Source organism: Acinonyx jubatus, chromosome A1, assembly GCF_027475565.1.
Source record: "Acinonyx jubatus isolate Ajub_Pintada_27869175 chromosome A1, VMU_Ajub_asm_v1.0, whole genome shotgun sequence".
Classification (NCBI taxonomy): Eukaryota; Metazoa; Chordata; class Mammalia; order Carnivora; family Felidae; genus Acinonyx; species Acinonyx jubatus.
This window is the reverse complement of record NC_069380.1, coordinates 149,110,850-149,127,231: the sequence shown is the minus strand read 5'-3', so window position 1 is coordinate 149,127,231 and position 16,382 is coordinate 149,110,850. Positions and strand designations below refer to the sequence as shown.

General features: G+C 38.6%; 1 long non-coding RNA gene across 1 annotated transcript; it reads left to right on the top strand.

The window, feature by feature from the left end:
- The first annotated feature begins 2,645 nt into the window (after positions 1 to 2,645).
- Positions 2,646 to 5,727, top strand: LOC113593547 (uncharacterized). Its single transcript, XR_003413759.2, has 3 exons — positions 2,646 to 3,239; positions 3,696 to 3,838; positions 5,297 to 5,727. It is a non-coding gene; the product is annotated as an uncharacterized LOC113593547 (long non-coding RNA).
- Positions 5,728 to 16,382: the final 10,655 nt, after the last annotated feature.

Sequence of the window (16,382 nt, the reverse complement as noted above, 5' to 3'; positions counted from 1 at the left end):
AGTTGCTATAACTTGACTAATTCAGCTGCCAGGCGGATGTTACATAAGGTAGAGTGTTGGGCTTATGTATTTTTTTTTTTTTAGATCAGTTCCCAGTCACTAATGGAGAGAAAACAGCTATATAATAGGTCTAGCTTGTTTTATTCATGTGTAAGGATGTAATAAGGAATCTGTAAGCTGGTATTAGCTCTGCTTCTGATCCTCTGAGAGGTTCTTCTGACTGTGAGAATCCTTAAAAGTTGTTGAGAGAGTCATTTGGGATTACTGTATGCTGATGACTTTGAACTAGAAGACACATACAAAATGAAAAGAAGACTTTCTAAAGAGTCAGCACAAAATAAAGGCAGTCATTGGACATTAAGCAGAAATTTGACACAAAATTCTACCGTTACCTGATATTTTGATAAAAGAAATGCTAAAACAGGTTAAGCAGTGAAATGGCTGTTGCGCAGGCCTGGAACTCTTCAAAGCACCCCAACTTCAGCCCAGAGAGCATTGAAGACTCCAACTTCCAGTTGGGTCTTGCTCCATTTTGATATTTGTACCATATCCATTCAATATTAGCCCCCATTTCATTTAAGCTGTTTTGGGCTAACAAGATGAACAAAATCAGTTCCTTTCTTTAACGACTTTACATTCTAGTAAAGATGGTCACATCAAATAAGAAAAGACTATCATCAAGAAAAAGGTGAACAGCCATCATTACATAGTTACTTGGGAATTGAGATCACAGCTGAAATTTAAGACTTGTTTAGAAATCTGTCTCCCTTCATTTTCTTACCTTATTCTACATATTCTTCTCATCATCTGCACCTATAGCTACTACTTGTGTTTTATGTACACTACTGTTTTTCTCTCTAGCCCTGTTCTCACATATGCCGTGCTAGCCAAATGTATAATGAATAATTTTTACAAAACTGTCTCAAAAGATCTTTGAGCAGAACCCATTGCTTATCATATTTGGATGTAATCCACGTGAGTTGGCTTTACCGTATTCCACCTAGCACCAACTCGAACTCTTGTTCTCTGAGATTCCTTCATTTCCCTCAGCTCCATGTCTAATTGACCTCTAAGTTTAATTGCTTCTATCCACTTGACTCATCCTCTGCTACAGATTGGATTCTGGGATACAGATTCTGCTTCATATCAATTTCTATGGAAGGAAAAGAAAGGAATTAGGATTGAGTAGAGGGTAAAGTTGAGCTGTGATGCGGGCTCTATAGCCTCAGCCATAAAAAATCTTGGGGATAAGACCAGTCCTAGATGCCAGCAACATAGAATTCCCTGCAGTTCCCTAAATGTATCACATTTATGTCTCCACCATTCTATTCCATTTACCTGGAAAGCCCTTTTCTTTCCTTATCTGTCTGCTGAATTCATCCTAATCGTTCTTCAAAGAGTCAACTCAACTTCATTTCCTTTAAATGCCTTTCCTGGGGCACCTGGGTGACTAAGTTGGTTAAGTATCTGACCTGATTTCGGCTCAGGTCATGATCTCAAGATTCAATTTGTGAGTCTGAGCCCCACATTGGGCCCTATACTGACAGTGCAGAGCCTGCATGGGATTCTCTCTCCCCCTCTCTCCCTCTCTGCCCTTCCCCAGCTTGTACTCTCTCCTTCTCTCTCTCTCTCTCCCTCAAAAATAAATAAGTAAACATTTAAAAATTAAAAAAAAAAATCTGTCTTATAAAAAAAGTGTCTTCAACATTTCTGGACAAAGTCAAGCACTTTCATTTCTGTAGGCTCTCATTGTGAGCTGTAATTATTTTTCATTTGTCTCAATCTCTACAATGTAAAAACTCAAAGGACCAGTATATTATAGATATATAAATACCATGTATATTATAGATGCACAAATGCATCTTGTATCCCCTATGTTTAGCACACTTCCTGGCTCAAAACTGTGTGTTTCATAATGAGAAAGAAAGAAAGAAAGAAAGAAAGAAAGAAAGAAAGAAAGAAAGAAAGAAAGAAAGGAAGAAAGAAAAGAAAAGAAAGAAAAAGAAAGAAAGAGAAAAAGAAAGAAAGAAAGAAAGAAAGAAAGAAAGAAAGGCCTTTCTGTACTAACTGTAAACTTTATTCTAACCAACACCAATAATTTCTTTATTGAGGCTTTCTTGAACTCTGTGTCTAATTATTTTGTCAACACAAAAACATTATGATTTGTGAAATTTATTCTTGATATACTTTGGCTTTTGCATGACTTTTGCATCTCTGTGAAAAAAAAAAAATCACACGTTCATAATTACCAACCACAACGGTTTGATCCGTGATAAAATGGACCTGCCTGGTAGGGTGTAGGAGTGAGAACCTAAATGGCCTTAGGCTAAGCTCACAAGAGAAGTGCTGGCAGTAGTTATTCAGAGGCATTTGGGCCAGTTAGGGGCAGTCAGTATGAGGCTGACCCATAAGGAGGCAAGAAATGTATATGTCAGCAGGTGACTGGAATAGGGTATTGGGGAAGGGAGAGGACAAGGGCTATTTGATGACTCCTTGTGGCAAAGCAAAGGGATTCAGGCCATCAGCCTGATGAAGGCTGATCCATCAGAATGAAGGCTTCTTCCAGGAGATCCAGCCATAAGTAGTGGACACCCATTCACAGCTCCTGGCACTCAGAGGTTGTGGACAACCCTTGGGAGACCTAGTGTGAGGAATGCATCCAACTACTAGTTTTGGAGGTGCCAGGATTAAAGCAGAGAACCAAGCAGGAAATTGGAGCAGCAGGAGGGAGATGCGGGATATTGGGACAAGGCTGTATGGCAGAGGCTTTGCCACTGTGGACAGAATGGGAGTTTATTACGGAAAGGAGAAGCAGCATAACAGTGGGTCTGGCAAGAGGGTTGACGATGTGGAGGTACTGAATGAAGCCTCTGTTGTCTCCTCAGGTACAGGTTTGGGAGCTATTTGACAAAGGCTTGAAGCTATAGTTTGTGAGAATGACCTTCAGTACTAGAGAGATAATGGACAATAAATCAAACTTCATTTTAGTCAAGATCCAAGGAACCAATACTGTCAAAAGTTTCTTCCACTAGTAACCATGAATTACCAAGATATACTCAAAGGTCTAGTTAAGGAATTTATTTTGTGACTGCATTGAAAACAAACTCCTCAAATAGCGCCATCCTTACTGTGCTGTGACCTGTATACTCCTAACCGTTCAGAAGAGTGAAGAAAGAAACGCTGGAAGAGAATGTGTTTAAAAATACACATTTAACCTGTTCCTCAAAGCCATACCTAAGGTGAGAAAGGTGCTGCAAGAATGTAGGAGGAGGGCTCAGGCTGACTTCTAAAGGAGGAAGAAAAAGCATACCTTGTCTAAAATGAAAGCAAAATGTAGTGACGTGGTGATATTTTATGTTCACAACTAGGTCATAACTGGGGGACTGCATTTCTAATGAGGTAGTGGTCAGGCTAGGCTGGGAGCAGGGAGAGGAAGAGCAAGGCCTCTCCCTGTGTACTCATTCCACCTGGGACCAAGTAACCACGGAAATGTGCCGCTTATCAGGAAAAATGGGTGCATGAGGTTGGGTCCAGTGGTGGGCAGGAGGGAAAATCAAGAACAGAGAATGACTTCCTGTGTCATCTTTGGCCTTTGTATAGTAGGCTGCTTATATTTGTCTTCTAGAATAGAGATTATTTTTATTGATCATGGAATGGCTGTGTGATGTGTCGTCTTGGTTGAACTCCCTTCTCAGAATTCGCCTTTTGAGTTTGCTTCTGGTTCATGGGGGCTTCGAGGAAGATTGTTTCACATGACTTGGAGAGCGCAAGAAAGGCAGCAGCCATTTTGTAGCATGTACACATCTTCTTGCAGGTATTCTGCCAAATACTAATTTTGGTGTGTGTTGAAGGAGTTTCCAGATGTAATTAAAGCCCCAAGTCAGTTGATTTTGAGTTAATCAAAAGGGAGAATACCCTGGGTGGTACTGACTTAATCTGGTGCAAGTTTATTTATTTATTTATTTTTTAATTTTTTTTTTCAACGTTTATTTATTTTTGGGACAGAGACAGACAGAGCATGAACGGGGGAGGGGCAGAGAGAGAGGGAGACACAGAATCAGAAACAGGCTCCAGGCTCTGAGCCATCAGCCCAGAGCCTGACGTGGGGCTCGAACTCACAGACCGCGAGATCGTGACCTGGCTGAAGTCGGACGCTTAACCGACTGCGCCACCCAGGCACCCCTAATCTGGTGCAAGTTTAAAGAGGGGCTACGCCATCCTTGACGTGCAGAGGCTCCAGGTAGCAGATAGGAAGGAAACCTGTAAGATGGTTACACATTTACCTGGTTGGAATGAAGCAGCAGCTGGCCTACAAACGCCTTCCCTTTCCTGTGATCTTCCTTCGGTTTCTCTGACTTATGAGTCAGCATATGTTTAGCTCCATGGTTAAGGCCCCTGATTCTGCACAATACCCTTGTCACCAAGGTCAGAGGCAGCAAGAATACATGTTTTAGTCTATACCTGTTGGGTTTGAGCCTCTTTGTAATCTTCATTCCTGCCTGCCTGTGTACTTTGGGCTCTAGCATTTGATGTAGAGACAACCTTGCAGAGATTGCTTAGTCTGGAATTCCCTGTAATAAGTCCACACACACACACACACACACACACATGTATCTGTACAAATATGTATATATGTATGCATTTATATATTTATACCAAATATAAAATGTATATAAAAACATATGCTGCTTTTGTTTCTCTGCTTTCTCTGGGTTGGTACAGTACCATATTTTTACCTTATTTTTGTATGTTACCTTACAGTTTACCAAGCATCTCCACATATTCCATGTTTTAGATTTCAATTTTGTGATTAATTTTAATATATCAAGAAATGAAAGAAAAAATACAGAGAATTTAGCAAAGGTTTGGTATTGCCCATTATTACACATTTTGAGGTGGGAGTGAAATGGGTAGGGAAATCTGGGTGCAGAGAGATCTTAAAGAAGTAACAGATCTACAAATTAAAAAAATAATACAAAACCTATGCAACAGGTATTCTGTATTCTCTCATGTATTGCTTAGATATAACAGTTCCAATTTAATCAACAGTAGGCATTATGTTCCAGGCTGGCCACTCTCTAGAAATATTTAATCTCTTGAACAATGAAAGTCACTATTGAAAAGGTTATGTATATATACATATATTTATACAGACACAAATATTTTTTTCCCCTGTAACAACAAAAGGTATGGAATACTGGAACAAAGTGATAATTTTGGAAATAACAGTAAGTTTATAACTGAATAGGCATCAAACACCGATATTTAACTCTTCATTGTTTTTCTTCTCTTTCAGGCTTTATGAAAACCGAGAAAGCCACTGTTCATGCAGAGTGGAAATAACGTTGTAATCCCACTTGGATCAGTCTTAGTGAGGACCACTAATTGCAAAACAACTTTCCCCACCATGGTTGAGGGAGGGCCCATGGGAAGAGGGCATCTGACTTAAGCAGGAAGAGGAGGGTCCTTCCTCAGGATATTATGCCTGCATCGCCATGCCTTCCCACGTGGTAAAGCCGTGAGAGAAGGGTTGATAGTGGTCCACACCATGTCTTCCATAGTGCGCAAGAAAGTCTGCAGTAAGAGCCAATAATGTGACACCACAGGGAGAGGAAAGAAAAGGGCCAGTGAAGGGGGAAACCTGCTAGTTTCGTGGGAGGTTCCAGCTGCCTCTAAGACCCTGACTCTCCTGAGGGTAGCTAAATTTTGGATTATTATAAATTGCATTTTAAAGAGCAGATGAAGAGCCCTGGGGAATAAGGATGGGTGCAGTGATCTCCCTCTTTTTTTTAAGATTCTTGCATTCCAGGGTGCAAAGTTGAGTCAGAGTCAGGTTTGCTCAGGGGCCAGAACTTGAATCTCTATGGCCGGCAGAGATGTAAGTGGAATGGAACAGTTCTGGGGATTAATCTTTTTGCAGACTGGATGGGCCCACAGAACTGGAAGTGAGACCTGAGGTGTACTTGCTGTAAAGTTGAACATGTCTTTTCTTGAAAAGTAAGGGTAAAAATGGGGGGAAGTCACGAAAGGAGGAAGTATTTTGAGAAAATTTTAAATGCTCCCTATTATTTTGTAGTTGTGGGACTTGGGTTTAATTTGAATCTGTAAACTCTCAGAGGGCATCTGTAGGCATTTAGAAAAGGGTGGTTAATTTGCAGCAGATACTAGCTTTTGTGCAAAGGCAGAAAGATGTACTGTAACATATGATGCAGATCACTTTAGAGTAATTGAACCATGGCTTTTGCATGCTTTCGATCCGAAGCTTATCTCCATCTGAAGCCTGTAGAAAGTCTTTTCCCATTTACATAACAGGGCAAGAGATTATTACAACTAAAATTAGATCCATGAATTGCTATGCACAGTGCTTTGTAGCATAATCAAATTATGATAAAATAGCCTTTATTTCTCTATTGCTATATAATATAGTTAGGTTCTTTAGTAATTTGTTTGGAAGTAAAGGAGTGGCTGTGCGATCTTATTACACTAAAGTATCGCTGATTTTTGGCCAAACTGACAACCTTGCTTGATTGTTTTTTAGAGATGTTTATTTGAAGAATGGGAAGGATCCTGATAAGGCCTAATTTGTTTTCCTTTCTTTACCCCTGCCCTTGCCTTTTAAAAAAATATGGGCCACAGCTCATGAGTTCTTCCTGCTTACCCTTATCATTTAACCTGATAATACCATTCCGAGAAAGTGGTTCCTGTTCATTTGATATTACCAGATAAAGTCAAAAGCCTTATGCCTTCCCAGCACTGAACATTCCTTAGCTGTTTTCTCTCAGATTCTGAACAGGGCAAATCACAAGAACCTTGTTGGTTAAATTATTCTTGTTTAGATGTAAATATGGGAGGGGAGGGAAAGCAACCAAATTGTTGAGAAAATAAATGAGGAAGTAGGGGAGAGGGGAAGGTGGAAATTAAGACTGAGTAACAGCAAAAAATGATCAGAAAGAAGAGAAGAGGAAATAGATCACAAGGATATGGGTATGAGGGAAAAGGAGGATAGAGAGACAGCAAAACATAATCCAATGGAAGCCTGTAACATGGTGTAAGAGCAGATTTCCATACCATTTTGAGGCTCTGAAAGTTTCCTGATGACTCTATTCAGCAGAACCCCCACTTCCGCCCCATTCTATATTACTGTTAATGCTAAAGGTAGCAGTAGCTGCAGAGGTGGCATTTTCCTCTAATTTAATTTTCAGTTACTGAACTCAGTTACTGACTCTTTATAGCCTGAGGGAAGACGAGCCTTTGTTAAAGCAGTGGCCGTTCACTTTCACTTTTCTTTTCACCCTCATTAGATTTCCTGAGGTTTAGTTCTAGACCTAAAGCACTGCACTGTGGCAAAACTATGTAAAATAACGTTTTTGGTGAAAAGCAACACCTGCAAAAATGTCACACAAATTTCAAGTTCACTGGTATCTAGTGATGTCACCGAGTGAAATCCTTGTGCAGAAAATGCAAGTAATAGGGTATTAAATTTGTTATAGCCTGTGACTTCCTTCATGGCATCGTGTGGTGCAATGATGAGCCAGAAAGGCTTCTTGTCTGGTGGCACCTTTGTATGTGTGCTCAATGGGTAGCACAGCCACATGGGCATTAGCCTCATTGAGATAGGATTTGAAAGGGAGTTGCTAATCTCAGTCCACATTGGGTGTCAGAATTCTGCTTTAATCCATGTAGGATGAGCCATTCCCCGTGTACAGGGAGATTCATTACAAAAATGGCAGTTTTGATTCCTTGAAAATGACTAAATCCTAGAAGGAGAATGTATGATTGATTGTGAACGATAATGTAAATGATCCATAAAGGTTATATAATGATTCTGTGATCTGTCTCTAGTTACATGTTTTTCAGGGCATTGTTGCTCTGCTGGCCCAATGTGTGGCCCCTGGGTTGGTGCCCTGTCCCAGATGGGCAGGCACCACCAGAAAGGTTTTATTGCCTCAGGACTCCCTTTGCTACACACAGAGTCTCTGTTCCTCTGGTCTTTGTGACAGTTGTTTTCTCTCCTCTGGTGGGATGTAGATATTTTAAACCCACCTAAATGAGAGCAGTCCCTCCTTTGAGGAGTGTAAATCTAACTGGATCCACCATTTGCTCAGTGCCATGGCACTGTCTGTGTAGCACCACTGAACTTTCTGTAAGCAGCAGTAACTTGAAGTGTACTGCAGACAACTTCTGCTATATCACGTACACTTGCTTTACTTGAGATACCAGTTGGGCAAGAAAAATTCTAAAGAATAATTATATTGAAGAGTTACTAACAAAAACCTTAGCTTGCTAGATGAATAAAACGTTTTATATTTTATTCTCAATTAAAGACGTGATGAAATAAAGTGAGATGTATTTGATGGTAGGAAATGTGTCAGATTTCATTTGGGCTTGTTGTAGAGTAGTATTTTACAGACTTTTGAAAAACATACAGTAAGCAGGGAGCCTGCGTGGCTCAGTTGGTTAAGCATCTGACTCTTGATTTCAGCTCAGGTCACAAGCCCAGGGTCATGGGATTGAGCCCCACATTGGGCTCTGTGCTGAGCATGGAACTTGCTTAAGATTCTCTCTCTCTCTCTAAGATAACATATATATATAGGTATACATATACATATATATATATATACACATACAAATATATACATATACATATATATACATACAAATATACGTATATATTTACATATATATACATAACATGTATTTCTTAATATAATACATATATATTAAGAAATACATTTTATGTCATGACCCATTTACTGAAATTTACACAGGTCTTCCTAAGAAATCATGTGATGTGTTTTGCCTGTTTCACGTCTGTCCTGTTGTATTTATTTCATTTAAAAATGCTAGTTAGAACCCACTACCTTTATTTCATTACCCAGCAATAGGTAGTGACAAATTGTAAACACTTTTTCTAGGATTTGGAGGAAAAGAAGCAAAAAGGGTAGGAAAAAGTTCAACTTAATGGAAATTAAGTAGTAGACATGTGAGTATAGACTCTAAACACACACTAGGTGTTTTGTTTTGGTTGTTTTAAGCATTGAATTTAACTTCTGATTATTATTTTAAAAGATCTTGATGGTAACTTGTTACACTGCCTTTAATATGAGATTTCAGACCAGTTTGTATGGAAACATAGCATTAAGGCTCTGTATGGTTATTATCTTATTTAACCTTCAAAATAACACTAAGAGAGAAATCATTTATCACATGAAGAAGCTGAGGTTAAAAGTTAGGCAGTTTGCATATTTGGAACCTTTCTTGCTTCTTGAGATAGGCCTGAATTGCAACATACGTTTCCTCTTAGGACTGCCTTTGCTGCAGCCCAAAGGGTTTGGACTGTCATGTTTTCATTTTCGTTGCTTCCATGTATTTTTAAAAATTTCTTCTTTAATTTCCTGATTAACCCATTCATTCTTTAGTAGGATGTTCTTTAACTTCCATGTATTTGAAGGCTTTCCAAATTTTTCTTGTGGTTAACTTCAAGTTTTGTAGTGTTGTGATAAAAAAAAATGCATGGTATGACCTCAGTCTTTTTGCACTTGTTGAGGGCTGAGACAGGAAGCCATCAAAATCCTAGAAGAGAACACAGGCAGCAACCTCTTTGACTGTGGCCACAGCAACTTCTTACCAGACACATAGCTGAAGACAAGGGGAAAAAAGCAAACATGAACTATTGGGACTTCATCAAGATAAAAAGCTTCTGCATAGTGAAAGAAACAATCAACAAAACTAAAAGACAGCCTATGGAAAGGGAGAAGATATTTGCAAATGACGAATCTAATAAAGAGTAGCCAAAATCTATAAAGAACTTACCAAACTGAGTACCACCCCGCAAAAAAGCAACCTAGTTAAGAAATGGGCAGAAGACATGAATAGACATTTTTCCAAAGAAGATACCTAGATGGCAAACAGACACGTGAAAAGATGCTCAAGATCACTCATCATCAGGGAAATACAAATTAAAACCATGATGAGATACCACCTCACACCTGTCAGAATGGCTAAAACCAACACAAGAAACAACAGGTGTTGATGAGGATGCAGAGAAAGGGGAACCCTCCTGCATTGCTGGTGGGAATGCAAACTTGTCCAGCCACTCTGGAAAACAGTATGGAGGTTCCTCAAAAAATTGCAAATAGAACTGCCTTCCAATCCAGCAATTGCAGTATTAGGTATTTTCTCAAAGGATACAAAAATACAAATTTGAAGGGGTACATGCTGCCCAATATTTATAGCAGCATTATCAAACAGTAACCAAATATGGAGAGAGCCCAATGTCCATCAACTGATGAATGGATAAAGATGTGGTATACACACACACACACACACACACACAATGGACTATTACTCAGCCATCAAAAGTAATGAAACCTTGCCATTTTGCAATGAACTAGAATGTATTATGCTAAGTGAAATGACTCAGTCAGAGATAGACAAATACCATATGATTTCACACATATGTGGAATTTAAGAAACAAAACAGATGAACATATGGCAAGGGGTAGAAAAAGAAAAGGAAGAGAAGCAAACCACACGAGACTCTTAACAACAAAGAACAAACTGAGGTTTGATGTAGGGAGGTGGGTGGAAGAGGGGCTAGATGGGTATTAAGGAAGGCACTTGTGATGATCACTGGGTGTTGTATGTGAGTGATAAATCAGTGAATTCTATTCCTGAAACCAAAATTGCACTGTGTATTAACTAACTAAAATAGAAATTAAATAATGAAATAACACTTGTCAAAGTTAAAAAAAAAATTGTTAGGCAATTTGCTCCAGGTAATGGTAGAATTAGTAAATAGTTGAGCAAAATTTTCCCCAAGTGCTGTGATTGCCCTCCTGCACACAGGTCCTTTGCTGGTGGTGGGGGTATGTGGATTGGAGGGCTATCAGAATTACCATCTCCCAGATGGAGATGGACTAAAGGAAAAGAAAAGGTTGATGTTTAGTATTCTAAGTAGACCTCACCTCTATACGTCCAAACTTTTTCATACCATAATAGTTTGTTTATATAACTTTTAACTAATGACTCAAAATATTACAGGCAGATTGAAAAGTATACCCATTAGTCATGAAAATTTTACAAGTTAAGTAAAAGCACAATTTATTATCTCTAAAGACAAAATAAAACTTTGGAGGTATTACTGTTTCTAATAAGCTGTCCATCAGGTAAGCAAGGCATTATATTGAGAATAAGATGAGAATAAATGACACCCCCTTCTCATTCCCTAGCTCTCTAGTGACCCAGTTGTTGGACTGGAGCTGTTGTTTATAGTTAACAGCCTCAAGTCAAGGAAATTGGGCCTAAGGTAAGGTGTATATGGTAGATAGGTGAATGAATGCACACAAAAAATTCTATCCATTTATAAAACATACAAGGACACAAACTGAGATATAAGACATGTAAAAAATATTTCATTTGCCTAAGAACTAGGTTATAAGCACATAAAAGAAATTTAGAATAGGATAGCTTAAAAGTTGCAATACAACTTAAAAATATAATTAAGTAGATTAAATAAGTACCTTTTTTAGAGTTAAAAGTTAAGTTAAAAGGTTTAACAATGGACATTGAATATGATGGAATTAATTTTTAGAAGAAGGAAGAGGAATGGCTTTGAAAACCAGAGGGCCTGAATTTCACAGATTCTTACAATCAGCAGTACTTAAAACCTGGAATTAAAAAAAAACAAAAACAAAAACAAAACAAAACAATTGGCAGGCTAGGCTCTGGAAGAACCACAAGGGCAAGAGAAAACTGAGTCCCCATACTTAAAGAGACAGTACAACAAATAGCCCAGCAGAGATACAGCATAGAATCAGACTTTGAAAGTCAGCTGCAGCATACAGGAGGGAGGGTTATTTACTAATCTCAGAGCAAGTCCTGGAGGGGGACAGAAGTTGCTGGAGACCTCCAGGAACAAAGGGACTGGCAGGTGCCATTTCCCTCCCACACCCCCTAGGGCAAACATATGGGCACCTACGGGACCCAATACCTAACTTCCTAGCACTGCTGCCCTGCCTTTCCACACTGTGCTTCCACCAATCCACCCCTCCCAACAGCCTGCCTCAGTCCAGGGGGCTGCAGAACCCCTCCTGCAGAGGACCAGCTGTACTCAAAGCTAGCTAGCACTGCTGCCCCACCCTACTGCCCCCATGCTGGGCTTTGGTAGATCCACTATCTCCAATACACCTTTGGCTAGAGTACATAAAGGGCAGTGTCACAGGCCTGGCAGTGTGCAAGCAGCTGCTATAGTGACCAGCACCACTTCAAAGTGATTCCTGCCCCCAAAGAAGGAAAGTTAACCACACACCAGTCAGATGGAGGCCCCAGCAGTGGGCTGGAAGCAGACACTAGTCTGACAGCAGGTCCTGCCCACCAATGAAAACTTCTCAGGGGATAACACAGGAAAAGTACACTGCGGTTTGGTGCTACTGCATTCTGGCAAATGCCTGTTCTGATTCAACTCAAGCCCAAGGTGGCCCAGATTGGCCCACTGACACCACTGGAACCAAATATTGCCCACGACAAGCAAAGAGCCATTGCAAATGACTGGTCTAAAGGAAAAAAGTGGCTCAGCCACAACAGCAGGGTGCATATATCACACAAAGGAGACACCAAGTGGCAGATTCTGATGAACAGGAGATACTGCACAGCAGGACACTACAGGGCCTCTTCTTCATAAGGACATTACTTTCAAGTGCAGATATATCTGTCTTTCCTAACACACACAAACAGACACAGAGAATTAGACAAAATGAGGAAGCAGAGGAATATGTCCCAAAAGAAAGAAAAGAACAAAATTGCAGCAAGAGATCTAAGTGAAATGGAGATACATAATATGCCTGATAGAGAATTTAAAGTAATGATTATAAAGATATTTACTGGACTTGAGAAAAGGGTGAAAGACATCAGTCAGACCCTTAACAATGAGATAAAAGAGAACCAATCAGAGATGAAGAACACAATAAATGAAATTAAAAATACACTAGATGGAATAAATAGTAGATAAGATGAAACAGAAGAATGAATCAGTGAGCTAGAGGACAGAATAATGGAGAGTAATCAGGCTGAGCAGATGAGTGAAAAAATAATTATGCAAAATGAGAATAGACTTAGGGAACTCAATGCCACCATGAAGCATAATATTCTCATTAGAGGGATCTCAGAAGAAAAGGAGAGAGAAAAGGGGCCAGAAAAGTTATTTGAAGAAATACTAGCTAAAATCTTCCCTAATCTGGGGAAAGAATCAGAAATCCAGATCAGGAAGCACAGAGATCCTCCTACAAAATCAACCCAAAGAGGCCCACACTAAAACACAGTAATTAAGATGGGAAAAAGTGGTGACAAGAGAGGAATTTTAAAACAGCAAGAGAAAAGAAAGAAATTACATACAAGGGAATCAGCAGATTTTTTAGCAGAAACTTTGCAGGCCAGAGGAGAATGGCATGATATATTCAAAATGCTGAAAGGAAAAAATCTGCAGCCAATACTCTATCCAACAAGGCTATCATTCAGAATAGAAGGACGGATAATGAGTTTCCAGACAAACATAAGTTAAAGGAATTCATGACCACTAAATCAGCCTTACAAGAAAAGTTAAAGGGGATTCTCTGAGTGGAAAGGAAAGACCATAAGCAAGAGTAAGGAAGGTAGGAAGCACAAAATCAGTAAAAACAAGTACATCTGTAAAAATCAGATTCACAAAATAAAAGGATATAAAGTATGGTACCATATTCCTAAAACATGGAGAGGAGAGGAATAAAGAATGGGTTCAATCTTAAGCAACCATCAACTTAATATAGACTGCTATATGCAGAAGATGTTATATGCAAACTGAATAGTCACCAGAAATAAAAAACCAGTAATAGATATGCAAAATTAAAGAGAAAGAAATCCATGTATGTAACTAAAGAAAGTCAACTAATCTTGAGAGAAGAGAGCAAAAGAAGAAAGGAATGGAGGAAAACTACAAAAACAACCATAAAACAAGTAACAAAATGACAATAAATGCATACCTATCAATGATTACTTTGAAGGTAAATGGACCAAACTCTCCAATCAAAAGACATAGGGTGATAGAATGAATAGAAAACAAGACCCATCTCTATGCTGCCTACAAGAGACTTATTTCACACCTTAAAGACATATGCAGATTGAAAGTGAAGGAGTGGAGAAGCATTTATCATGCAAATGGATGTGAAAAAAAAAAAGCCAGAGTAGCAAAACTTATATAGGACAAAATAGACTTTTTTTTAAAAATTTTTTTAACGTTTATTTATTTTTGAGACAGAGAGACAGAGCATGAACGGGGGAGGGCCAGAGAGAGAGGGAGACACAGAATCTGAAACAGGCTCCAGGCTCTGAGCTGTCAGCACAGAGCCTGACGCGGGGCTCGAACTCATGGGCCGCGAGATCATGACCTGAGCCGAAGTCGGACGCTTAACCACCTGAGCCACCCAGGCGCCCCCAAAATAGACTTTAAAACAAAGACTGTAGCAAGAGACAAAGAAGGACACTATATAGTCATAAAGGGAACAATCCAACAATAACAATTGTAAGTATTTATGCAGCCATGATGGGAGCATCCAAATACTTAAAGCAGTTAATAACAAACATAAAGGAAGTAATCAATAGTAATAAATAATAGGAGAATTTAACACCTCTAAAAAACCAATAGAACAGATTAATGAAACGAGGAGTTGGTTATTTGAAAAGATCAACAAAATTGATAAACCTTTAGCCAGACTCAAAAAAAAAAAAAAAAAAAAAAAAGAGAGAGGACTCAAACAAAACCAGAAAGAGGAGAAATAACAACTGACACCACAGAAACACAAAGGATTATAAGAGAATATTTTGAAAATTATATGCCAGAAAATTGGACAACCTAGAAGGAATGAATAAATTCCTAAAAACATACAACCTCCCAAATTTGAATCAGGAAGAAATAGAAAAATTTGAACAGACCAATGACCACCAATGAAATTGGATCAATAATCCCCAAACTCCCAACAAACCAAAGTCCAGGACCAGATGCTTCACGGGTGAATTCTACCAAAAATTTAAAGATAAGTTAGTACCTATTCTCAAACTATTCCAAAAAATAGAAAAGGAAGAAAAATTTGGAAATTCATTCTACAAGGCCTGCATTACCCTGATATCAAAACCAGATAAAGAAAAAAAGAGAACTACAGAACAATATCTCTGATGAACATAGACACAAAAATCCTCAACAAAATACTAGCAAACCAAACCCAACAATACATTTAAAAAAATTATTCGCCACGATTAGGGATACCTGGATGACTCAGTCAGTTAAGCATCTGACTCATGATTTCATTTCAGGTCATGATCCCAGGGTTATGGGATCAGATCTCCTTTGGGCTCCATGCTGAGTGTGGAGCCTGCTTAAGATTCTCTCCCTTCCTCCCTCTTCCCCTCTCTCCTGCTCATGTTTGCTCTCTCTGTCTCTCAAATAAAATATAAAAAATAATTTACCATGGTCAAATGGGATTTATTCTTGGGATGCAAGTATGTCTCAATATTTGTAAATCAATGAATGTAATACATCGCATCAATAAGAGAAAGGCATGTGATCATTTCTATAGATGCAGAAAAATTATTTGACAAAATACAACATCCATTCATGATAAAAACCCTCAAAAAGTGGGTTTAAAGGGAACATACTTCAACATAATAAAGGCCGTATATGAAAAACCCACAGCTAATATCATACTCAGTGGTGAAAAACAGAGCTTTCCCCCTAAGATCAGAAACAAGACAAGAGTGTCCTCTCTCACCACTTTTATTCAACATAGTACTGGAAGTCCTAGCCACAGCAATCAGAATGAAAAAAGGAATAAAAGGCATCCAAGTTAGTAAGGAAGAAGTAAGACTTTCACTACTTGCAGATGACATGATATGATATGTTGAGAACCCTAAAGATTTCACCAAAAACTACTAGAACTGATAAATGAATTTAATAAAGTCCAGGATACAAAATTAGTGTACAGAAATCTGTTGCATTTCTATTCACTAATAATGATGCAAAAAAAGAGAAATTAAGAAAGCAATCCCATTTACAATTGCACAGAAAATAATAAAACACCTTAATGAAAGAAATTGAAGATGACACAAACACATAGAAAGATATTCCATGCCCATGGATTGGAAGAACAAATATTGTTAAAATATTTAACAAATATTGTTAAAATGGTAGTATTACTCAAAGCAACCTACAGATTTAATGCAATTTCTATCAAAGTACCAGCAGCATTTTTCCTAGAACTAAAAAAAAAAAAAAAAAAAAAATCCTAAAATTTGTATGGAATGACAAAAACCCTGAAGAGTCAAAACAATCTTGATAACAAAAAATAAAGTTGGGG